Source organism: Callospermophilus lateralis, chromosome 6 (genome assembly GCF_048772815.1).
Source record: "Callospermophilus lateralis isolate mCalLat2 chromosome 6, mCalLat2.hap1, whole genome shotgun sequence".
Taxonomy (NCBI): Eukaryota; Metazoa; Chordata; class Mammalia; order Rodentia; family Sciuridae; genus Callospermophilus; species Callospermophilus lateralis.
In genome coordinates, this window is record NC_135310.1 from 42,900,090 (window position 1) to 42,923,792 (window position 23,703).

General features: G+C 34.1%; 1 pseudogene; it reads right to left on the minus strand.

Moving 5' to 3' along the window:
• Window positions 1–1,461: 1,461 nt before the first annotated feature.
• Window positions 1,462–10,490, minus strand: LOC143401835 (cullin-1 pseudogene; annotated as a pseudogene).
• Between the last annotated feature and the right edge of the window lie 13,213 nt (window positions 10,491–23,703).

Genomic DNA, 23,703 nt, shown 5'->3' on the forward strand with positions numbered 1-23,703 from the left:
GTAATATTCCATTTTATATATGTATCACATTTTCTTTATCCATTCATTTGTTGAAGGGCATCTAGATTGGTTCCATTGTCTTTAACTTTGAATTCTTAATGAAAGGTAGGCAATGTAGGCCCCCATGACAAATCCTTCCCACCACCTGTTTTTGTATACTCAAGGAGACAAGAATGGTTTTCACATTTCTAAATATTTGGAGAAATACACTGAAAAGGAAAAATATTTTCTGGCATGTACAAATCATATAAAATTCAAATTTCAATGTCTCTAAATAGTTTGAGACAGAACACATTCATTCATTTTAGTGGTTGTTTTTGTGTGACAGCAGAGTTGAGTAGTTTTGACAGAGATAGTGTGGCCTAAAATGTAAAATATTTACTCTCTGGCTCTTTGCAGAAAAAGTTTGCTAATTTTAGAAGGCCAAGATGATATTTTATTTTTAAAAAAATCTCTACTACTTAATTCACAGTTAAGTACTTAGTCAATATTTGCTTCATTTTTAAGGATTTTCTAGAAGGTTGACTTAGGAAAGAGAAATATTTTTAAATCTCTTTAATGAAATCAGAATAGTAGTTCCATATGGCATTGACTAATGCTAATGCATGAACATGAAGGAAACTTCTAGGGTGCCAGAAATTCTCTAAAGCTAGATTTGGTTTCTGATTATGATTTGTACCCTGTAAAAATTATAAGTATTCTACACTTATTTGTATACTTTTATAAATGTATGTTATCCCTCTTTAAAAAAAAATTCCCCCACCAAAAAATAAAAAGAAAAAGAAAATCCTTGAATAACATAAGTTGTTTCGGGGTTTTTTGTTTGTTTTTTTTTGGTAGCAGGGATTGAACCCAGGTATACTTAACCACTGAATCACATGCCCAGCCCACTTTACTTTTTATTTTGAGACAGGGTCTCCCTAAATTGCTTTTGAACTTGTGATACTCCTCCTTCCCAAGCCACTGAATTACAGGCACTGTTTTCTGGTGCCACTGTACCTGGCATAACAGAATTATTTTTAAAGATGCTTTGAACTCTAAAAATCCTAAAATTCTAAGATATGATCCACTACGTAAATATTCAGATGATTCATACATGACCAGGGCACATTTACCATTCCCACACCATGGTTTGGAATAGGTTATCAGCATGGACTTAGAATTTGATACCTGATTATCCCCTGTTATGGTTTCTTTCTTTCTTTTTTTTTTTTTTTTTTTTTCAACTTGTACAGAAATCCTTTAATTTTCTTTATTTTCACACATTAAAAAATGAAACTCTATACAAATGGTTTTTCATAGCAGATTACACGTGGGTCCATTCAGACTTGCTCTCAAAGTGCTGCCAACGTTACAGGCGCTGCCTTGGACGACAGCTGTTAATCAGGTAGCCAGTGTATTGATTTAAATGCAGTAGCACGCAGCCCTCAGCATGGAAGGTTCAGTTCCCCTCTGTTCTTAAATTAGGTTAAATGGCGTTGGTGTCCATATTTACAGACTTGAAATGTATCAGTCCTGAGCAGTTCTGCTGTAAATCCGAGACCAGCTGATGGGAGTCTTGGTCTCGGTTTTAAAAAGGGAGGTCCAAATGGTGGCAGGCTGGCTGCTATGAACTTGACTTGTTTCCATTCTCTCCACCAGAACTATTTGCTGTGGGTCGTGCAGACCCTTCTAGAAGGGTTAAGCCAAGTAACTGTAGGTGTCCTTTTCACCATCGACTGGCTCCAAATATTCCTTCTCAATCAGAATGTCAATGCATTTCTTGATGACTGGGACCGAGGCTTGAACCTGGAGGACAGCTGGGTGAGGACCTCCCTGAGGAGCTGCTGGTGCTTCAGGACCTTCCTCATCTTCATGATCCTCACGATGGCCGCCTGAATCAGGAGTTTGCGGTCCTCCTCAATGTTTTTGTGTGTGGTTTCTTGTTTTTGCTTCTGTTCAGTTTTCATTGGCACATTGATGTTAACCCTCAATTTCTTATTTTTATAACCAAGATACAACTTTATTAAGGTGCCGGCTTCAACTCCACCTCGTCAACATTTGCGTTTTCATCCTCCAGGACCAGTAACTTCGACTTCAGTAAAATCTGCAGCACCTGTGACAGAATGTCCATTTTGATCTGCATGCTGTCGGTCAGCTGCTGCACGGTGTAGGCGTCCTCTGAGTTGTACTGGAGCAGGATCGCCATCTGGAACGTGGATGCCTGCAAAGTGTACCTGTTCTTGAAGCAGTTAGTTACCAATTCTCCTTTGGACAACTGATACAACCATGTCAGTTTTCTGCCACTGTGACGGCTGGCTGGCTTAGAAAGCTGTGAATCGCTGATAGCTTCGTTCCAACTCGGATGGCAAGGCGAATGTGCAGGACTGCTGGAAGGGCCACGACCAGGAGCTCAGGACTTGGATACTGAAGTCCAAGTCTAGCGGTTCTGACTTCGTCAGGTGCTTTTTGAACTGCTCATTCAGATCTTTACTCACACCAATGTCCTGGAACATCCGCTGGAGCTTGGAAGTGTACTCAAAACCACACGCTTGCTTGAGCTTGGAGATCATGCTCGCTTCGGCATCATCGCTCGCACTGTTCTGATGAACGAGTCTCTTGGCCAACATCTTCGGGTAGAACTTCTGGAACACATCTTTGTCCTTGGGCGGCGGGCCCCCTGTTATGGTTTCAATGTGGAATGTTCTTCCAAATGTTCAGGTTCATTCAACCTGGCTCCTGCTATAAACTGGGTCTAAATAAGAGATGGTATAGCTACATACTAAGTTGTATGGCAGCTGGACAAGCTTCTGGTCTCCCAGGCACCTGGGATGAGAAAAACTGGATACAGAACAGGCAAGAGGTCTATAGCAGAGTTTCAGAATTGGAACTCAGGAAAGATTGACAGGATCAATCACTTAAAATTTAAAGGGAAAAGAAGAACATAGTCATAATCCAAGAAGTCTAACTTAACAGATGGCACTAAGAGATTTGGAACCTGAAGCAAGAACTTAGATCTAAGTGACAAAGCATTCAGTTCATCAAAATCATAAAATATGAACATGCAAGAGAGACAAGGAACTGAGTGCCAAATATGATTCATCTTAGTATCTCCTATGTTATATTAAAATAAAACCGGTCCCTAGGTTGATTGGAAGCCAGAAAGTAAGGATAGGGGGAATCACCAGGATGATAATAGAAGCAAATGACCAGAAAACAGATGCTGAATATTTACACAGTGTCCCTATAGAAGCCAGACACATGTTTGCTCCTGGGCCATAATTAAGTATGCTTATTCTCTTTCTATATAGAACATTAAGTTGAATATGGATTCTACTGGGAAACCACTAATTATTATAGTTCCTTTAGCTAATTCTAATTTCAAATGTGATCTAGGAATCATGAAAATATGAAAAAAGCTAATATTCAGTTTGCTAAAAAAGGTCTCAAGTGGGAATTCTTTACTTAAGTGAATAAACTATGGAGACACTCATTTACATGTGATAACTGCTAATCTGTTTTATCTGTTCTTGAAAACAGTTTTCCAAGAGCATCTATTAAGAAACACTTTGTACTTCAATTTTGTTATAGTTGAAAGTATGAAAAGACTTTGCCCTTATTCTTAAGCATTCTTATTTAATTCCAATTTTCTCCTCTTTAGAATAACTTGACCTTCCATGAATCTAAGTTAATATAAATTCTCTAATGAAAATGAGCTCTTTTGTTCTATAAGCTATAAAGTATTTTTTAGAATTAAACTGGTCATTTAAAAATCTTTTAGTCTCTGCAAGTGACAATTGTTAATGTTTGCAGAGCTCCAAGAAATCAGAAATAGAAAGCTAAAACTAAAAGACATTTTAATATTTGATTGTTTTTGTTTCAAAATATGCCATTATGCTTGGAACAAATGGTTCAAGTCCAGTTTTATCATGAAATAGTTGTGAGAATGGCAAAGCTACTCAACATCATGTATTAGGTTTGAGTTTTTAATGAAGTTGCTAACCTCCATTTAATGTTTTGTTCTTTCTTCATGAAGAAGAATGTAAATTTATAAGTACTATGCCAATACCAATTATAAGATTAAAATATTTTACTGTTAGGTTATCTTCTATAAGCATACTATAAAACAGGAATTGTGCCAAAACTCTACCATCCATTCTTACAAAGAACTCAGTGACAAAAAAAAAAAAAAAAAGTACAATGAATGTGATACAAAGTGCTGTTTCTTAGTATCCATGGGATGAAGATTGCTCAAAATCCTGAAACTTTTTATTCCATTAAATATATCAAACACTTTACTCCATATTGTCTTCAAACACTCAATTATATGCCACTTTCTAAATCTCTTTGTTTTGTTGTTCTGCTGTTTTGTTAAAGGTAGATTGTTTTTCTAAACTTTTTAAAATATTTTTTAAAAATTTAATTTATTTTTTAGTTGTAGTTGAACACAGTACCTTTATTTTATTTATTTATTTTTATGCAGTGCTAAGGATCGAACTCAGGGCCTCGCACGTGCTAGGCGAGCATTCTATCACTGAGCCAAAACCCCAGCCCCTAAAAATATTTTATTTTTATTTTTGGTTTTGAGATGGAATCTCACTATGTTTTCCAGGTTGGCCTTGAACCCTTGGGCTCAAGTGATCCTCCAGCCTCAACCTCCTTAGTATGTGGGACTACAGATGCATACACAGGTGCACACTACCACTCTCAGTTAATATGTTTTTGTAAACTCATGTTCTTTGAAACTTCATCATTGAGTTTTCTTAGAGCCATGAGTTTAAAGTATATGACAATTGGAACTTGTATGTACTACCAGCCAGTAAATACAAGTATGGAACTTGTATGTACTACCAGCCCAGTACCACTTTGATATAAAATTGTGGCTTGAGTTTTTTCTAAGAATAGGGGCATGTGAGCTCTGACCTCAAACCAGAGAGAAGCTCTGTTGAAAATTTTCAGTTTTATTTCTTTTTTTATTCTCCCCTCTACACTTTGCCAAGACCAAGAAAGGTAGGCATCCTTATTATTTCCCTCTCTTGATTAAGATAATACATTTCCTAAACTATGTTACCTTCGAGACGTCTGAATATACCTCTGTGTCTCACTCCAATCTCTCACCTTATACATGACCCAAAGTGTTCATGATTTGGATACTCTGCCTTTAAACACACCTTTAAACCAGCAGGAATCAGCAGATATCCACAATGAAAACGCTGGCTTTTACAATGACATTGAAAGAGATTCATAAATACTGCTTCTGGCCTTTGAGGAGTTCCTTCACTTTCCCTGTATTATAAAAATATTTAATAATTTGTTTAATTTAATTGTTTAAATGCAATTTAGCTTTTCTTTTCTTCCAGGATTCAAGAAGAAAAAGAAGAACTTTGGTTCTTCTCAATATAGAAAAGTAAAAACAAGTGAGCTGGTAAAATCACACATTGTAAAGACTTCTACTCAGACTGGTGTACTGTTACTTCAGACCATATTTCACAGGACTCAGTGAATCATATGGCTGAGCCTGATGTAAATGATGTGGAAAAGTGAGCTCTTTCAGAGGAAGGCATTGTACATAACGTGATATATATATTTAAACTCATGGCTCCATATATAGATGAACACACACACACACATATATACACACATACACACACACACATATACCTATATATCTTAAAGAGAAGGGAAAATTAATCATTGAGAACAATAATACAATTTGCCATAAAATAAATCACAGATAGAAGAGTAAATTTGGGGCATAAGATGGTATGCTCCCATCAGGCATCATCAGGCATGTTATGCTTGAAATGTCTGCATGTCAGCTAAGCACAGATGCTGAACAAACAACTGGATATGTGGCTCAGGGGTTCAGAAAAAAAAAATTCTGAAAGGGAGAGATGTATTTTACAATAACATAAGAAATGGAAGTCAAAAATCTTACAGAAATAAATAAAATTTTTTTAGAGATAAGATTGCCATTTGGACATTAACCTTTGAGTTCTTCTAATTTTGCATAAAACATATTATCTTAATCTTTCATTTTCTAATTTTTATTTGCAAATAAATATTTAAAAATATTAATATACTATGAGAGAATCAACAATGCTAGTATGAGAAGCTATAACTGAGGCTTAGGCTCAGTATATGAAGGGAGCCAAAGAGATTGGCTGGTAGATAAAATAGGGCAAGTCCTGCTCAAAAGGTCATCTGGCACATAGCTCCAGCTAAGGATCATCAGGTAGAAACACCAGCCTCAGTGGTCCAGGTATTCCAGATTTTCAGAAAGTCTGAGAACAGATATAATGCATAATCTCTAAATTATTAAATATTGAATCAATTTATTTCAAAATATTGCAAGGATCAAAAATAATAAAAATAATAATCATTATTTTTAAGCACTGTAGGCCAAATTTGGTCTGTGAAATGCCAGTTTTCAATATTTTTCTGATGTAGAGTCAGAAGAGAATAAAAAGAGAGATTTGAGAACTTTAAGAAATGAGTAGTGAAAGAGAAGTCCACTAAGGATGGTTGGAGAAATACAGAATAGGAATCATAGATCCCAAGGGGAAGGATATTTTAGGGAGCATCTAATCTAATTGTTTTAAGACATTTGATGCTTCCTTATTTCTCAACAATGAAAAAAATAAAATGCATTTTACTTTACTTGAATTACAATTATATTCCTCTGAATGCTGGTGTGTTAGGATATTGCACAATTTTACAGAGGTTAGGACATGACATGAAAAGTGTGTGCACTGTGAATCTTAACATGGTTATGCAAAATGCATGTCTTTCAGGGGATGCAGTATATACTGATATCTATAGCAAAATACAAAATAAATGTGGAAAATGTTATATAATATGGTAAAATTGTACTTTTAAAAATAATAGTTAAAAACCAGAAAGTATTGTACAATTTGTGCTGAATCACTATTCAAGCTATGGGAAATTACTGTCTCTGAGCACCCAGGCATTTCTAACACACATACTAAAGTTAGAAAGAAAATGCATTCAGAGAGACTGACATCAGCTTCCAAGGAATATTAAATGAAGGATGGCGATTTTTGGACAACTGCACTCAGTTGCTGAAAACTGATCAGTCTATGGCATGAGTTCTGTGTGAACTATAGTGAGTAAAGTAATGCCTCACTAAATTCATGTATATTCTAGGTAGTCAAGGCTCGTCCTCCCCAAGACAAGGAGAACTGTATAGTTAAATGAATTATCAAAAGTAAGTTGAGAGCCAGAAAGAAATAGACAGGGAAACAAGCAGAAACTTGAGAAAATAATTCAAATTATTAGAGATCCAATCAGTCATGATCCCAAGATCAAAAGACTGATTCTGAGTAATAAAACCTCTGAAAAGACATCTATCCATTCCTGTGAAGTTACCACTAAAGGCAATCAACATAGCCTAATGCACTGAACCAGAAATGAAAGAAAATTTGTGAATATAATCACCATTACTATGTTTCCAAAGAATATGAATAGTTATTTGTTTTGGTCCTTAGAAAGTATCTGAGCTAATTCTGTAACATGCATTAGAATCAACTCATTATCATTACCAGAAACTACAATGCAATTGATCACATTTGGCCAAATATAATAGAACTCTTATTAGGTTTTGTTTAGATATTCATTCATTTTTTCTTCTTTCCTATATTTCATATCAGAATCCCCACTATCTTTGGAAATCTGTGTTCTCTACATTCTAACCTAGAGAGGGGAGTGCTAAAATCACAGTCTTAATTTCTTGAACTAAGATGAGACCCTATCAACCATGGTCTCCACTGGCCTTGGGGAACAACAGAGTAATGACTGGGTATGCATTCTGACTTGTAATATCTCAAAATAGACAAGTCCTCCCTTTCTTTTGGGATGCTAACAGGGCTGACATATAATCTGGTGGAAACTTGTTGTAGTATAAGAAAGTAAAGCTTTAATCATAAAAGAAAACAGATATGTGATGGACAAAGAAACAAATCCTAAAGACTTTATTTAAATCCCTAATCTAGTCACTCTATAATACAATATAAATTCCTTTACATCCTTTAAGCCAGTATGAATTGGGTTTTTAAGAAATGGAAATATTTGTATAAATTATTAACATCAAAGATCAACTATCCATAACAATGGTTGCATTTGGATAAATTTATAAGTAATTCATAAGCCTCTTATGGGGAATAATTTTTACTTCCACTGTGACTTTTAAATCTCTACAATAGTACAATAAATATTTCAAAAATTTACTACCTGTTATGGACTTCATACTTGTTTCTCCACAAAATTCATATGTAAAAACTCTACCTCTGCACTAGAAATGTGGCTCAGTGGTAGAGCATTTGCCTGGAGTGCATGAGGCCCTGGGTTCAGTCCACAGCAACACACAAACAGAGAAAAAAAGATAAAGAAACCTACCTTCTAATGTGATCTTATTAAGAGGTATGGTCCTTGGGGGGTAATTAATAATTGGGTAATTAGGATTACATTTTTTTCTCTTTCTGCCTCCTGAAGACACAGCAGGAAATCCACTATTTCTGTAATGGAGAAAGAAGTCCCTCACCAGACACTGATTCTTTGGGTAGCTTATTTGAGTTTCCTAGGCTCTAGAACTAGGAGAAATAAATGTTTGTTCATCCAGCCACTCCATTTCTGATATTTACTAGTAGCAACTTGAGCAGACCCTATCCTTGCCTTACTCTTTCAAGGAGTGTGTGCAATTAGTAATGAAAAAATATTGAAAAGTGAGTTTTGAAAGAAATGGATCTACATAATTCATGAGCTGCAGAATTTATTTCCAAAATATGTAGAATTTCCCATTCTTAAAATATAAATATTCTTGGTATATATCTCAAATGAACATATCTCAAAATGAATTATGCCATATCTAAGAAAATGAGTACTTAATTATTTTATAAAAATTGACCATGTCCTGAATTCTACGTATGTAGCAAAAAAAAAAAAAAAAAAAAGTATTTAAACCTCTGAAGCAGCCAGAAAAATTATTGAGATAGGAACAGACAGCATTTTCTATATGAACTCCAGCTACACAACAAATATTTCCAGCTGGTTATGTGGGAAGAGACTAAAAATTTTTCTTTTTGTATTAACTACGCAAATGTGCTACAAAAAAATATTTATCTCTGATAAAGTGTTAGAATAAATAGGCAAATTTCTTGGCCTTTCCTAAGTATTCATTTCCTTTAATATTTATTAAGAACCTACTATACTGCTTTCTATATTGGCTCACCAATTTGCAGTCCCACCAGCAGTGTATGAGTGTACCTTTTTCCCTACAACCGTACCAATATTTATTGTTGTTTGTCTTTATAACAGCTCCTATTCTGAATGGAGTGAGAAGAAATCTTAAGAGTGGTTTTGATTTGCATTTCTCTAATTGCTTGTGATGATGAACATTTTTTCATATATTTGTTGATTGATTGAATATCATATTCTGAAAAGTTAAGGTCCTTGGCCCATTTATTGATTGGGTTATTTGGGTTTTTTATTGTCTGTGCTCTATCTGATGTGTGAGGGGTAAAGATATGGAGATTTCTTGGAAAATTGGGAATTGAACCACCATTTGTCCCAGCTATCCCTCTCTTCAGTCTATACCCAAAGGACTTAAAAACAGCATACTACAGGAACACAGCTACATCAATGTTTATAGCAGCACAATTCACAATACATAAACTGTGGAACCAACCTAGACACCCTTCAATAGATGAATGGATTAAAAAAATACATGGCATATATACAAAATGGAATATTATCCAGTATTAAAAGAGAATAAAATCATGGCATTGGTAGGTAAATGGATGGCATTGAGGAAGATAATGCCAAGTGAAGTTAGCCAACCCCCTCCAAAAAAAAACAAATGCCAAATATTTTCTTTGATATAAGGAGCTGATCCATAGTGGGATGGGGAGAGGGAGCATGGGCGGAATAGATGAACTCTAGATAGTGCAGAGGGGTTGGAGGGGAAGGGAGAGGGCATGGGGTTATTAATGATGGTGGAATGTGATGATCATTATTATTCAAAGTACATGTATGAAGACACGAATTTGTGTGAATATACTGTGTATACAACCAGAGATATGAAAAATTGTGTTCCATATGTGTAATAAGAATTGTAATGCATTCCACTGTCATATATAAATAAAAAATCAAAGACAAAAGAATCTACTATATGTTGGATATTGAGTATTTAAAAATGAATAAAACACAGTCTCTGCCATCTAGGAATTCAAAGGTAATTGAAGAGTTTTTTTCCCATTATTCCTAATATGTCATGGAGTAGCCAACTACTAAAGAGGTTATGAAGAAAATAACATTCTCTCATGGGCCAATTTGTGTACCATCTCAATAAACACATGACTCATTAAAAAACTGACTCATTTATAGGAGCATAGTTGAAAGGACTAGCTTTGTGTGGTTTTGTTCCTTTGGTATAAGGCTACGTTCCATTATCTTGGTTGTTTTATTTCATCCTGCTCACCCACTTTCACCACCATCACTGATGGAAGTATTTTAAAAATTGAAAACTTGAGTACAGGGTATACATGAATTCTCTGTACTACCTTTGAAGTCTTCTTTACATCTAAAACTTCTAAAAAATTAAAAGTTATTTCAAAGAAAACTGAGTGCATGGACATCAAAATAATTCACTAGCAATTATTAATCAATAGTCCAAGAAACTTAAGACACTGAAAAGGACATAAAATACTAATATAATTATCTTTTTTATTAAGCACTTTCTTCAGATAAAAACAGAAATAGGATTTTTCTTATAAGAAATTTTCCCATTCTTTTTCAACACATATTCCTGAACCATAAAAAACCAAAATATTATAAGAAAGCTTAGTAAAGATTAGCCATTATTTGCCATGTTCCCCAAGGGGCATCACTGGCATTTTGGTGGAGACAGTTTTTTGTAGTTAGCATTGGCCCATGTATTGAAGGATTGCTAATATTCTGGCCTTTTCAGTTATATGACAACAAAAATAGACCCATATATTTTCAAACACCTGCTGGGAGGAGGTGCCATCTGGTACAACTGGCTCAAGCTATGTTTTTAGAAAAAGATGAATAGAAGTCCAAAGAAATTAGATGGCTTGAGTAAATATCACAAAACTAACAAAGTTCAAACTTGAGGGTGGGCTCCGACTAATGAATATTCTAAAATTACATAAATAATTTTAATGCTATGGAATTCAAATGTTCAAAATTTCTGGTGTTTGGATTAAATGTGAATTAATAAACCAATTTTTGAAACAAGAAATCTCAAAGCATGTCTGGAATTGGCCAAATATAAAGTTGAATTCGTTAGGTAATTTTAAGTTACTATTTTTTTAAAAATTTTATTCTCTACTGATTTGAGTATATATCTTATGACTTTTAAGGACAACTTAAGAAAAAAAATTCAAGATTTAGAGCAAGTAGTAAAACAATCAGTGGTAATGGGAAAAGATCCCATTTCTTCCAACAGAGCGACAATAGATAAATGACTGCGAAACAAGATTGAGGGGAACCACCTGCTCTTGGTTATGGATTCAAATAGAGAATTTTATATACCTAGCATAAAGGCACCAAGAATAAAGCCAAGATAAATTTGGCAAATGTTGGATTGGCCAGCCCCCTCTCATGTAAAGACAATTAAGAAAATTGTCTACAGTAAGGCCTAGCAAGAGATAATTAAGGAAAAGGAAAGGAAATGTAAACCTAGAGAAAGGGAAAGCCTGTGACTTGCACACTACTGAAGCAGAAAAACATTTTAGAAAAGTCCTTGGAGTCCTCAGTAGAGAAGATAAAGTAGAATCTCAGATAAAAGACACCACTTAAGAGGTACTGTCAGATTTATAGAACAATGAACAAAAGATGCTGTAAAGCACAGCATCTAAATATGTATAATAAAATATATTAGATGATTGCCATTCTGATAGAATACACATAAGAATAAATGCTGATGAGGACATGGGGGGAAAGTTAACATCCCATATATTGTTGGCGGGACTGCATATTAGTACAAGCACTCTGGAATGCAGTATGGGAATTCCTCTAAAGACTAGGAATGAAAACATAACACCATATGAACCAGCTACCTCACTTCTTGGTATTTATCCTAAAGAATTAAAATCAGCATGGTATCATCAAAATGGCGATATTACCAAAAACTCTCTATAGGTTTAATGCAATGCCAATCAAAATCCCAAAGGCATTTCTTGTAGAAATAGATAAAGCAATCATGAAATTCATATGGAAAAATAAAAGACCCAGAATAACAAAAGCAATTATAAGCAGGAAGTGTGAATCAGGAGGTATAGCAATACCAGATTTCAAACTATATTACAGAGCAATAGTAACAAAAACAGCATGGTACTGGTACCAAAACAGGCGGGTGGACCAATGGTATATAATAGAGGACACAGAGACTAATCCACAAAGCTACAACTATCTTATATTTGATAAAGGAGCTAAAAGCATGCAACGGAGGAAGGATAGATTCTTCAACAAATGGTGTTGGGAAAACTGGAAATCCATATGCAACAAAATGAAACTGAATCCCCTCCTCTCGCCATGCACAGAAGTTAACTCAAAGTGGATCAAGGAGCTAGATATCAAATCAGAGACTCTGTGTCTGATAGAAGAAAAAGTTGGCTCCGATCTACATATTGTGGGGTCGGGCTCCAAATTCCTTAATAGGACACCCATAGCACAAGAGTTAATAATAAGAATCAACAAATGGGACTTACTTAAACTGAAAAGTTTTTTCTCAGCAAGAGAAACAATAAGAGAGGTAAATAGGGAGCCTACATCATGGGAACAAATTTTTACTCCTCACACTTCAGATAGAGCCCTAATATCCAGAATATACCAAGAACTCAAAAAATGAGACAATAAGATAACAAATAACTCAATCAACAAATGGGCCAAGGACCTGAACAGACACTTCTCAGAGGAGGACATACAATCAATCAACAAGTACATGAAAAAATACTCACCATCTCTAGCAGTCAGAGAAATGCAAATCAAAACCACCCTAAGATACCATCTCACTCCAGTAAGATTGGCAACCATTCTGAAGTCAAACAACAACAAGTGTTGGCAAGGATGTGGGGAAAAGGGTACTCCTGTACATTGCTGGTGGGACTGCAAACTGGTGTGGCCAATTTGGAAAGCAGTATGGAGATTCCTGGGAAAGCTGGGAATGGAGCCACCATTTGACCCAGCTATTGCCCTTCTCGGACTATTCCCTGAAGACCTTAAAAGAGGGATACTGCCACATCGATGTTCATAGCAGCACAATTCACAATTGCTAGACTGTGGAACCAACCCAGATGCCCTTCAATAGATGAATGAATAAAAAAAAAATGTGGCATTTATACACCATGGAGTATTACGCAGCACTAAAAAATGACAAAATCATGGAATTTGCAGGGAAATGGATGGCATTAGAGCAGATTATGCTAAGTGAAGCTAGCCAATTCCTAAGAAACAAATGCCAAATGTCTTCTTTGATATAATGAGAGCAACTAAGAACAGAGCAGGGAGGAAGAGCAGGAAGAAAAGATTAACATTAAACAGAGACATGAGGTGGGAGGGAAAGGGAGAGAAAAGGGAAATTGCATGGAAATGGAGGGAGACCCTCAATGTTATACAAAATTACATATAAGAGGTTGTGTGGGGAAGGGGAAAATAAACAAGGAGGGAAATGAATTACACTAGATGGGGTAGAGAGAGAAGATGGGAGGGGAGGGGAGGGAGGATAGTAGAGGATAGGAAAGGTAGCAGAATACAACAGTTACTAATAGGGCATTATGTAAAAATGTGGATGTGTAACCGATGTGATTCTGCAATCTGTATTTGGGGTAAAAATGGGAGTTCATAATCCACTTGAATCTAATGTATGAAATATGATATGTCAAGAGCTTTGTAATGTTTTGAACAACCAATAAAAAAATAATAAATAAATAAATAAAATCAGCATGGTATAGTGATAACAGCGCATCAGTGTTTATAGTGGCATAATTCACTATAGCCAAGTTATGGAACCAGCCCAAGTGCCCATCAACAGAAGAATGATAAAGAAAATGTGGTACATATACATAAAGGAGCTTTACTCAGCCCTAAAGAAGAATAAAACTTAGGCATTAGCTGGTAAAGGAGTGGAAATGGAGAACATAATGCTAAGTAAAATAAGCTAGTCTCAGAAAATCAAGGGTGGAATGTTTTCTCTCATATGCAGAAGCTACAACAAAATAAGGTGGGGGGAATCCCATGAAAATAGCAGGGAGATCTGTGGAGTAGAGGAAGGAGATAGAGGATGAAGGAAGAAGGACAGGAAAAGGGAGGAATGGTGGAATTAAATTGATGGAATTATGTTATGTACATTTATGAATACACCACAATGAACTTCATATTTATGTATATATATATAAAGCATTAATTTAAAAAATATATAAATGAATAGAAGAAAGAACAGTAGAGTAGAGGAAGGAAAATAGGTGGAGAGAGGAAGAGAAGTAAAGAGAAAGTACTGGGGACTGAAGTGGAGCAAATTATATTTCATGCATGTATGTCAAAATGAACCCCAACATTATGTATGACTTTAATACATTAATAGAATCATTTATTTATTTATTCTTGTTCAGTTGGACACAATGCCTTTATTTTATTTATTTATTTTTATGTGGTGCTGAGGATCAAACCCAGTGTCACATGGGCTAGGCGAACGCTCTACCGCTGAGCCACAACCCCAGCCCTAATAGAAACATGTAAGGTACTAGGATATATAAAGAACTCAAAAAGCGAAGCACCAAAAAAACAAATAACCCAATCAACAAATGGGCCAAGGACCTGAACAGACACTTGTCAGAATAGGATAAACAATCAATCAACAAATATATGAAAAAATGCTCATCATGTTTGGCAATCACAGAAATGCAAATCAAAACTACTCTATCATCTCACTCCAGTCAGAATGGTAGCTACTATGAAGACAAATAACAATAAGTATTGGCGAGGATGTGGGGGAAAAGATACACTCATACATTGCTGGTGGGACTGCAAATTGGTAAAGCCAATATGGAACGCAGTTTGGAGATTCCTTGGAAATCTAGGAATGGAACCGCCATTTGCCCCAGCTATCCTTCTCCTCAGTCTATACCCAAAGGACTTAAAAACAGCACACTACAGGGACACAGCTACATCAATGTTTATAGCAGCACAATTCACAATAGATAAACTGTGGAACCAACCTAAATGCCCTTCAATAGATGAGTGGATAAAAAAAATGTGGCATATATACACAATGTAATTTTACTCTGCATTAAAAGAGAATAAAATCATGGCATTTGCAGGTAAAAGATGAAGTTGGAGAAGATAATGCTAAGCAAAGTTAGCCAATCCCCAAAAAGCAAATGACGAATGTTTTCTCTGATATAAGGAGGCTGATTCATAGTGGGGTAGGGATTAGGAGCACGGGAGGATTAGATGAATTCTAAGTAGGGAAGAGTGGCAGAAGGGGTAGGGGATTAGCAAGGATGGTGGAATATGATATGGACATCATTATCCAAGTACATGTATGAACACTCGAATTGGGTGTCAACATACCTTAAACAGATATGAAAAAGTATGGTATATATGTGTAATAAGAATTGTAATGCAAAAAAAGTACATGTATAAAGGCATGAATTGGTGTGAACATACTCTATATACAAAGATATGAAAAATTGTTCTCTATGTGTGTAATAAGAACTTTAATACATTCTGCTGTCATTTTTTTAAAAAAATAAAATCAATTAAAAAAAACGTGAAGTAATTAAGGGGAAATCACCTAAATTTTTCATAGAAAACTTTAACATTCCTTATGTGCCTTAGTCTTTTTAGGCTGCTATAGCAAATTACCATTAAATTTGTTCCTTATAAATAAAAGAAAATAACAGAAATTTCTTTTTCATACTCCTAGGAGCTAAGAAGTTCAAGATTAAGGCACCAGCAGGTTCAATATCTGAAACTCTCTATTTCTTAGTTGATGCCTTCTGTGTCCTCATGTGGTAGAAGAAATGAAGGAGCTTCTTTGGGCCTCTTTATAAGGACATTGATCCCAGTCATGCAGGTTCTACTTATGTTACCTAATTATGTCCCCCAAAATTCCCACCTCCTAACACCATTGTATTAGGCATTAGATTTAAATATATGAATTTGGGGCTGGGCATGGTAGCAAACATGTATAATCCCAGCTACTTGGAAGTGAGGCAGGATAATGGCAAGTTTGAGGTCAACTTTAGAGCCTGTCTCAAATAAAACAAAAAAGCCTGCAAATGTATCTCAGAGGTAGATTCCTTGCCTATCATATGTGAGGTCCCGGATTCATTCCCCATAAAAGAAAAAATAATAATTTTGGAGAGACAATTTAGAACATAGTTTACACAACTCCAAAGGATTTCTTAAAATAAAATTAGAAAATTTTAGAAATCCTAAAGTAAACCTAATTAATATCCTACATGGCTCTGGTAGCTCTCTGCTGCCCCTTATTGGTTCTAGAAAGCGATCTCTCAAGCACTAGATCATAATAATTTAAGCCTCACACATAATTAAAGGAAATTTGTCAAATGTAAAAATAGCATATTTTCTTTTACCAAGAAGCTTCGGAAATTAACTACAGTTTAGTGCCTTCTGGATTAATTTTGAATTTCTAAATAAAATGAATTAACCTAAGTCCCAGGTTTTCAATTCAGTGAATAGTTCAACAAAATTTACACAAGTGCATTAAAATAGATTGGAAATCATAATCTAGAGTTGATTTAATTTAGAAATAATATTATGCATATATATGAAAATATATTTTTCAAACATTCTAATCATTCATCTCTTACTTTTTTCAAAAGAATACTCTCACAAAAACACAATTATTTCAAAGTTACAATAAGTGGCATATTTGTTGCTTAATTTAAGTTTTTATAGGTGCTCCACAGCCAGGATGTTAGGACCAAAGGCATAAACTTTATAAACTTTCCAAATAATTCAATGATTCATGACATTTTTATTTCACAAACAACTCTGAAATCAGGTAAGAACTGTAGCTCAGAAGAGTACATTTTCAGAGGGTATCTCCCAGGACACTGATGGGCTTCTGTGATTCATTTTCAAGGAAGGATTTAGTGCTGCAGCTGAAGGGAGTGTTGTCTGCAGACAGCCTTCAGCTGTCCACCTTCAAGAAGCCTTGGCTTGTCCGAAGTCACCATGCCTTTTCTGGTGGTCTACATAAGTAATGAATCAATGCTGGGGTGTGGGAACCTAGCCATCTTAACCCCACCCTGGCAACTTTAAAGGATCCTTTCAGCTTCATGTGACATTGATTAAAGCTATAGGTATGTCTGCCCCATAGCATAACCTCTCCCTCTGCACTCTCCTGTTTTCTTCCCTATCCTGCTACAGGTATTGATCTCAAGGGCACTCCTTTATAAACATCCTCATGCTAAATTTCATCTTAGAGCCTTCTTCCTGGGGAATTCAACATGGGGCAGCTCTGAACATGACTGCTTTACAGCAGGCTCACACAACATGTCCCTTTGTAGAGACAGTGGTAGGAAAAAAAAATATTGCTTTTTAAAATTTGTTCCATTTTATTGGCTACATTTTTACGTGTGTTTATGAAAGTGTTATCTCTGTAAGGAAACAGACTGACACCAGAAGTTGCTTGTGGGAAAAGGAATTTTCTGGGAATTTGGGAGACAAAAGGAGAAGAGAGACTCAATGTTTGGTGACCAACAAAACTATCATACAAAAAGATAAAGCAAGATGGAGGGCAATAGTCCAAAGTTACAGTAAACCAAACCACACTGCTCAAGCATACTCATTGCTAATATATGATGAAGAAGACATCAATACATGCAACACTGAATCCTCAGGCACTCTTTTAACTGCTAATGATTTTTGTCACTGTCCGTCAGGTTATAAACCTGAACTTCATCTTTACTTTGACGCTGGCTTGATATTTCTATTATTAAAACTAGCCACCCTTACCAGACTACTCCTTTCTAGCTTTGACTTGGAATGTGTTGACCACTTTCCTTTGCTATTTAATTTGTTTTTTGTTTTCTGTATGGCTTCTCTTAGACCCTAATTTCTATATTCAAATCACATACTACTGATTTTTTTCTTGATGCCTAGTTATTTCAGATAATTTATGGTTTTTATTGCTGATACATCTTTTACCTAGAGAATAAATGCTACTTTGACACATTAGTTTGTTGTAAAATTTAACACAAGTCTTTTCTTTCATGAGCTAGACATTTTTGAAGAGTATAAGCCATTTATGCTCTATAATCTCCCTTAATTTGAGTTTGTCTGATATTTCTTCATGATTCAATTCAGATTAAATATTTTTGGCAGGAATAACCACAAAAGTGATAGTGTGTCTTCAGTGTGTTATATCAGGAGGCACATAATATCAACTATCTCATTACTGGTGATAATAAAACTTTATTCTCTTGACTAAGATGGTGTCTGTCAAGTTGTTTTTGTTTTTGTTTTTTTTAACTATAAAAAGAAACTTTGAGCAGAGCATGGTGGCATTTGCCTGTAATCCTGGTGACTCAAGAGGCTGAAGCAGAAGGATTGCAAGTTCAAGGCCAGTCTCAGTAATTTATCAAGGTCTTAAGCAACTTAGTGAAATCCTGTCTCAAAATAACACATAAAAATAAGGGCTGGGGATGTAGCTCAGTGGTAAAGTGCACTTGGATTCCATCCCTAGTACCAAAAAAAAAAAAAAAAAAAAAAAAAAAAAGTGGAGGGAGGCGAGAAAAGGAAAAAAAAACTCTCAGTCAAAAAATTACTTTCTAATTTGGGGGGAAGAGGGGCTTTCCTATGCATTAACATATTTGTCAGCTTGACTGAGGTGAGAAGATTGACTTAAGTTTTGATATTTACTCCATTTGATACTTACTCCATATGATGTTTCTTTTTAAATGCTAAAGCTAATTTTTATATGTATGATTTTGTGGTATATGCAACATCACTTTATAATCAATGCTATGTATGTGTATATATAATAAATACTGAGGTATATTTTACTATATATAAAAATATAAAGTATATCTACCAACCTTTGCACAGAGATCAACCTTTAAATTAAACAAAGTGATTTCACAGCAAAAGATTAAAATGGATAACTCAACCCACTAACCACAATTTGAAGATATTCTTAAAAGTATAAGGCATATGCTGGGCACAGTGGCGCACAGCTGTAATCCCAGAGGCTCAGGAGGCTGAGGTAGGAAGATTGAGAATTCAAAACCATCCTCAGCAACTGCAAGGCACTAAGTAACTCAGTTAGACCCTGTCTCTAAATAAAATACAAAACAGGGCTGGGAATGTAGCTTGAGTGCTCCTGAGTTCAATCTCCCATACCAAAAAAAAAAAAAAAAGCATAATCATCAAACAAAAGAGATGAAATAAAAGTGAATTAAATATTCTAGGAATATAAACAGAACAACATGACATTTTCTAGGATCACTATTACTAATTTTTCAAGATTATTCTCTTTGGGTTTGGTAAATGCTAACCTCAATGTTTAAAATTCTGCAAATATCATTTAAATAATGTATAGTTATTCCTTACCATAACTGACACTAAAATATTACATAAATTTGTATTTATTTATTCAAACATACATAAAATCAGAATTGAGAATTAAAATCATGCATGCATTGTTGAAATATACTAAGTGTAGGATAGCATTTTTATTTAAAATTTTGACTATGGTTACTGATACAATCCTAAATGGGACTAAGTGCATTTATTTATTTATTTTAAAGAGAGAGAGAGACTTTTATATATATATATATATATATATATATATATATATATATATATATATATATATATATATAGTTTTCAGTGGACACAACATCTTTATTTTATTTTTATGTGATGCTGAAGATCGAACCCAGCACCCCGCGCATGCCAGGCAAGCACATTACCGCTTGAGCCACATACCCAGCCCCTAAGTGCATTTATTTTTATAAATTCTATTTTCTTTTCATTTTTAATTCATGCTACAGATAAGCTTTTTACTAGTCAAGAGTAGATCTGCAGCACTGCAGATAGCCAAAGACTGAACCAGTTTTTGATAAGCATGTCCTTTAAGAAAATGTGTTAAATCTGCCTGAATATGAAAGACCTTAAAATTTTTGAATTGCTAGAATATTCAGTGCAGTTTTGAGTATCTCTCATGTTTGGTTTAGGGACTGCTTGATAAATAACTGTCTGCTCAGAAGGAAATCTTTAAATAAAGCAAAGGGCAAAGAGAGATTGCAGTCAAGTCAATTGATTTTAGCATTATATAAAAAGCTAGGAAAGAGAGAAAAGAAAATAAGGAGAAATTTCTGATGTCTAAGCACACATGAACAAAATTCATTCTTATTCTTATTTAAAAATAAAATGGATGCTTTCTATGTTCTACCTTTCTCCTGAATTCAAGGATGAAGAGTGCATCAGAAGTTAGGTATGGTAGCACACGCCTATAATCCCAGCAGTTCAGGAAGCTGAAGCAGAAGGATTCCCAAATTCAAAGCCAGCTTCAGCAACTTGGTGATGCCCTAAGCAACTTAGCAAGACCCTATCTCAAAATAAACAAATAAAAATGGGGCGGGGTGTGGGGGATTAGAGATGTAGCTCAGCCATTAAGCGTCCTGAGTTCAATCCTTGGTGCAAAAAGAACAAAAAGGAAAAGAAAAAAATGTGTAGAATGCAACAGAAAAGTAAAACTTAAACACCCTTTAGAGCAGTAGTTTTATAATCACCTGGGAAACAATTTTTAGTTACCAACCCCTGTAGTAAAGGAAGCCATAATAGAAAGAAATTGGGATACATGTTAAGTTAGTCAGTAACCAATTACCATTATAGTGTGTAATAAACTAATATACTTTTTAAAGACTTGGACAATGATATATACTCATTGAAATCATGCTCATCTTTCCTTTTTTCTCTGACCCACAAAATTTTTTTAAAAATTAGTTTTTCCTAGCATTATCACTAATGGAGAAAGACAGTTATTCAGTTTTAAAGATTTAATTTGAATTTTTTTCAGATATTCAATAGTATGGTTACTGTAACTTTCAATAACATCAACTATATTAGAAAATAGATAATTGGCTGGCCAAGGGATGCCATGACAGGCTAACTTAATGAGTTTTAGACAAAGGAATTTTTCAGTAGCATTTCTCTATTGGTATTTTCACATTAATTTTCTTAATTAAGAAATTAAAATGCAAAATATATTAATTACTTTTTTTACAAATTCAAATGTCTACAGAGACATAAAACTATGTGATTTTAGTTTAGGTTTAAGAAAAATCAGCTAAAAATAATATGAAAATGTGTCTCTTTTTACTGATCTATAGTATAAAAATACAAATATACATGTATCACAAGTTTATATTTTAAATTTGAAAAGTACAAGTTAAATGATGTTAATACTGTACTACATCATGTTTTAAAATTTGTTATTCCATGATTTGGAGTACTCATTTCCAACATTCTCTATATAAGCATGCCAATGACGGATCTTCAATTTTTTCCTATAAAGTGTAATACATAATTAAATATGAATGATGTTAATTTAAACATGGAAAGATGTTTAGCTTTATAAAAGATAATATGGTTTGCAAACAAAGCCAGATGGAGGGCAATAGTCCAGAAGTTACAGTGAACCAAACCACACTGCTCAAGCATGCTCATTGCTAATTTGTGATGAAGAAGACATACTTTCATTCATGGATAGAAAGCTTACATAATCATTTGATATGTAGAATGTTTTTGAGACAAAGATATTTGATAAATTCTGGTATTCCAATGCATCCACACTTAATTCATGCTCCTGTACTACACAGCAGTTCAGTAAATTAGTTTTTCCTAGCATTATCACTAATGGAGAAAGACAAAAATGAACAATATTCACTTATGTTTAAAATATTTGAAATTAAGTCTTCAATTTAATAGTTCTGGAAATTGTTTCAATATGAGAAAGTGAACTGAATTATTCATTATAAAATAAGTTTTAACAAAAAAAATATGGAACTATTTGTGAATGCTGTTCCAGAAAAATATTTAAAGTATTTAGTTGGGAAGTTAAGAATAGGCCAAAGAATCAGAATCAGTTGCCAGATTTAACAAACAAACCAAAAAAAAAAAAAAAAAAGAAAAAAAAAAGAAAAAAAGAAAAAAGAAAGAAAGAAAAGAAAACAGGATACCTAGTTAGTTAAATTTTTATTTCTGAAATATTTTCAATATGCACTTTCAATATAAGTGTAGCCCAAATATATATGGGATATATGTACACTAAAAAATTATTTTTTTATGAAATCAAAATTTAATTTACATTTTAATGTAAACAGTTAATATATACAAATAAGTATCACAATATAAAGCATTTAGTGTTGGTATTGTATAATACAGTGTAAGAAAAACAACTGGATGATTACTTTTCTTACCTTGGAATAAATACATGTTTATGCCTCCACATTAAATACAAGACAGAGACTAACTTGGAAAACTAGATGAGTATCAATTAAAATGTCCTTGTGCGAAGCATAGCTCAGCCTAGCATCGTAATGAGGCCCTAGATTTTATCCTCATCATGAAAAAAAAAAAAAATCTTGTAGACTTTTGCTCTTAAAATGGAAGAAGTGTTAGCTCTCCTAATGTGATATTCAAAATTAAACATTACATTTTAAAAATAAGTTTTAAATATAAGTATCTACTAAAATAAGATCAGAATCATTAATAAACAAAAAAATTGGTTCTTTAATTCAATCACGGACTAGAGTTTTAAGAAGAAAACAAATTTGAATAAAAATCTATGGCTTATGTCAAATATTATTTATGTAAGATTGTGAAATAACATTTATTCTAGGGTACATTATTATCATATTTTTGGTAGGACTACATCTTTACTGTTACAGAGAGAAGATACACACACTGTAAACAATCTCTTTTAAACAGCAGGCTATTTTACATGCCATAACATTTCTCCCCTGCCCTCTGATACAACCAATACTTAACCAGTAACCAATAAGAAAGCAATATTCTAAAATATTCTTATCCAAGTTCCACTCTTTGAATGCATAGATTCAAGATAAAATTTGAAAATTTATGAAGAATAAGACTTTTATTTGGAACAGAACTATTGATTCAGAGATAAATATATACAGATTCAAAACCTTATTTTTAGAAGAGCTGTTCTAGTATTCTACTATTCAGCTGTTCTACTTTTGCAAACAAAGCATTGGTTTTGTTTGTACAAAAGCTTCCATATTTTTTGGCTGGCATAAATAATACCTTACACAAATCTCTCAAGCATTGTAATGCCAGCTTTTTATGAAGCATACCTTCTGGCTTCAAATGCAACCGGAAGATCAAGCTGTGAAAAATTTTATAAGTTAATTGTATTGTTACATGACTAGGGCCTACAGAAGACTAAGAAGCACTTCAATAATAAACATCAATTAAAAACTCTTAAAGAATCAAATATCAATCTGTTTATAACTAATGCTGGTTGCAGGCATTTTTAGAAGAGGTAGTAAATACACGACACTAGACAAACCTAAATTTTTACTTTGAACTAAATCTGAAGTTAAAAAAAAATTCTTGGGAATGTGAAAACAACAAATGACAAGATGTGCCTTCAATGATGGTATTATTTATAATAACACAATAGGTGAG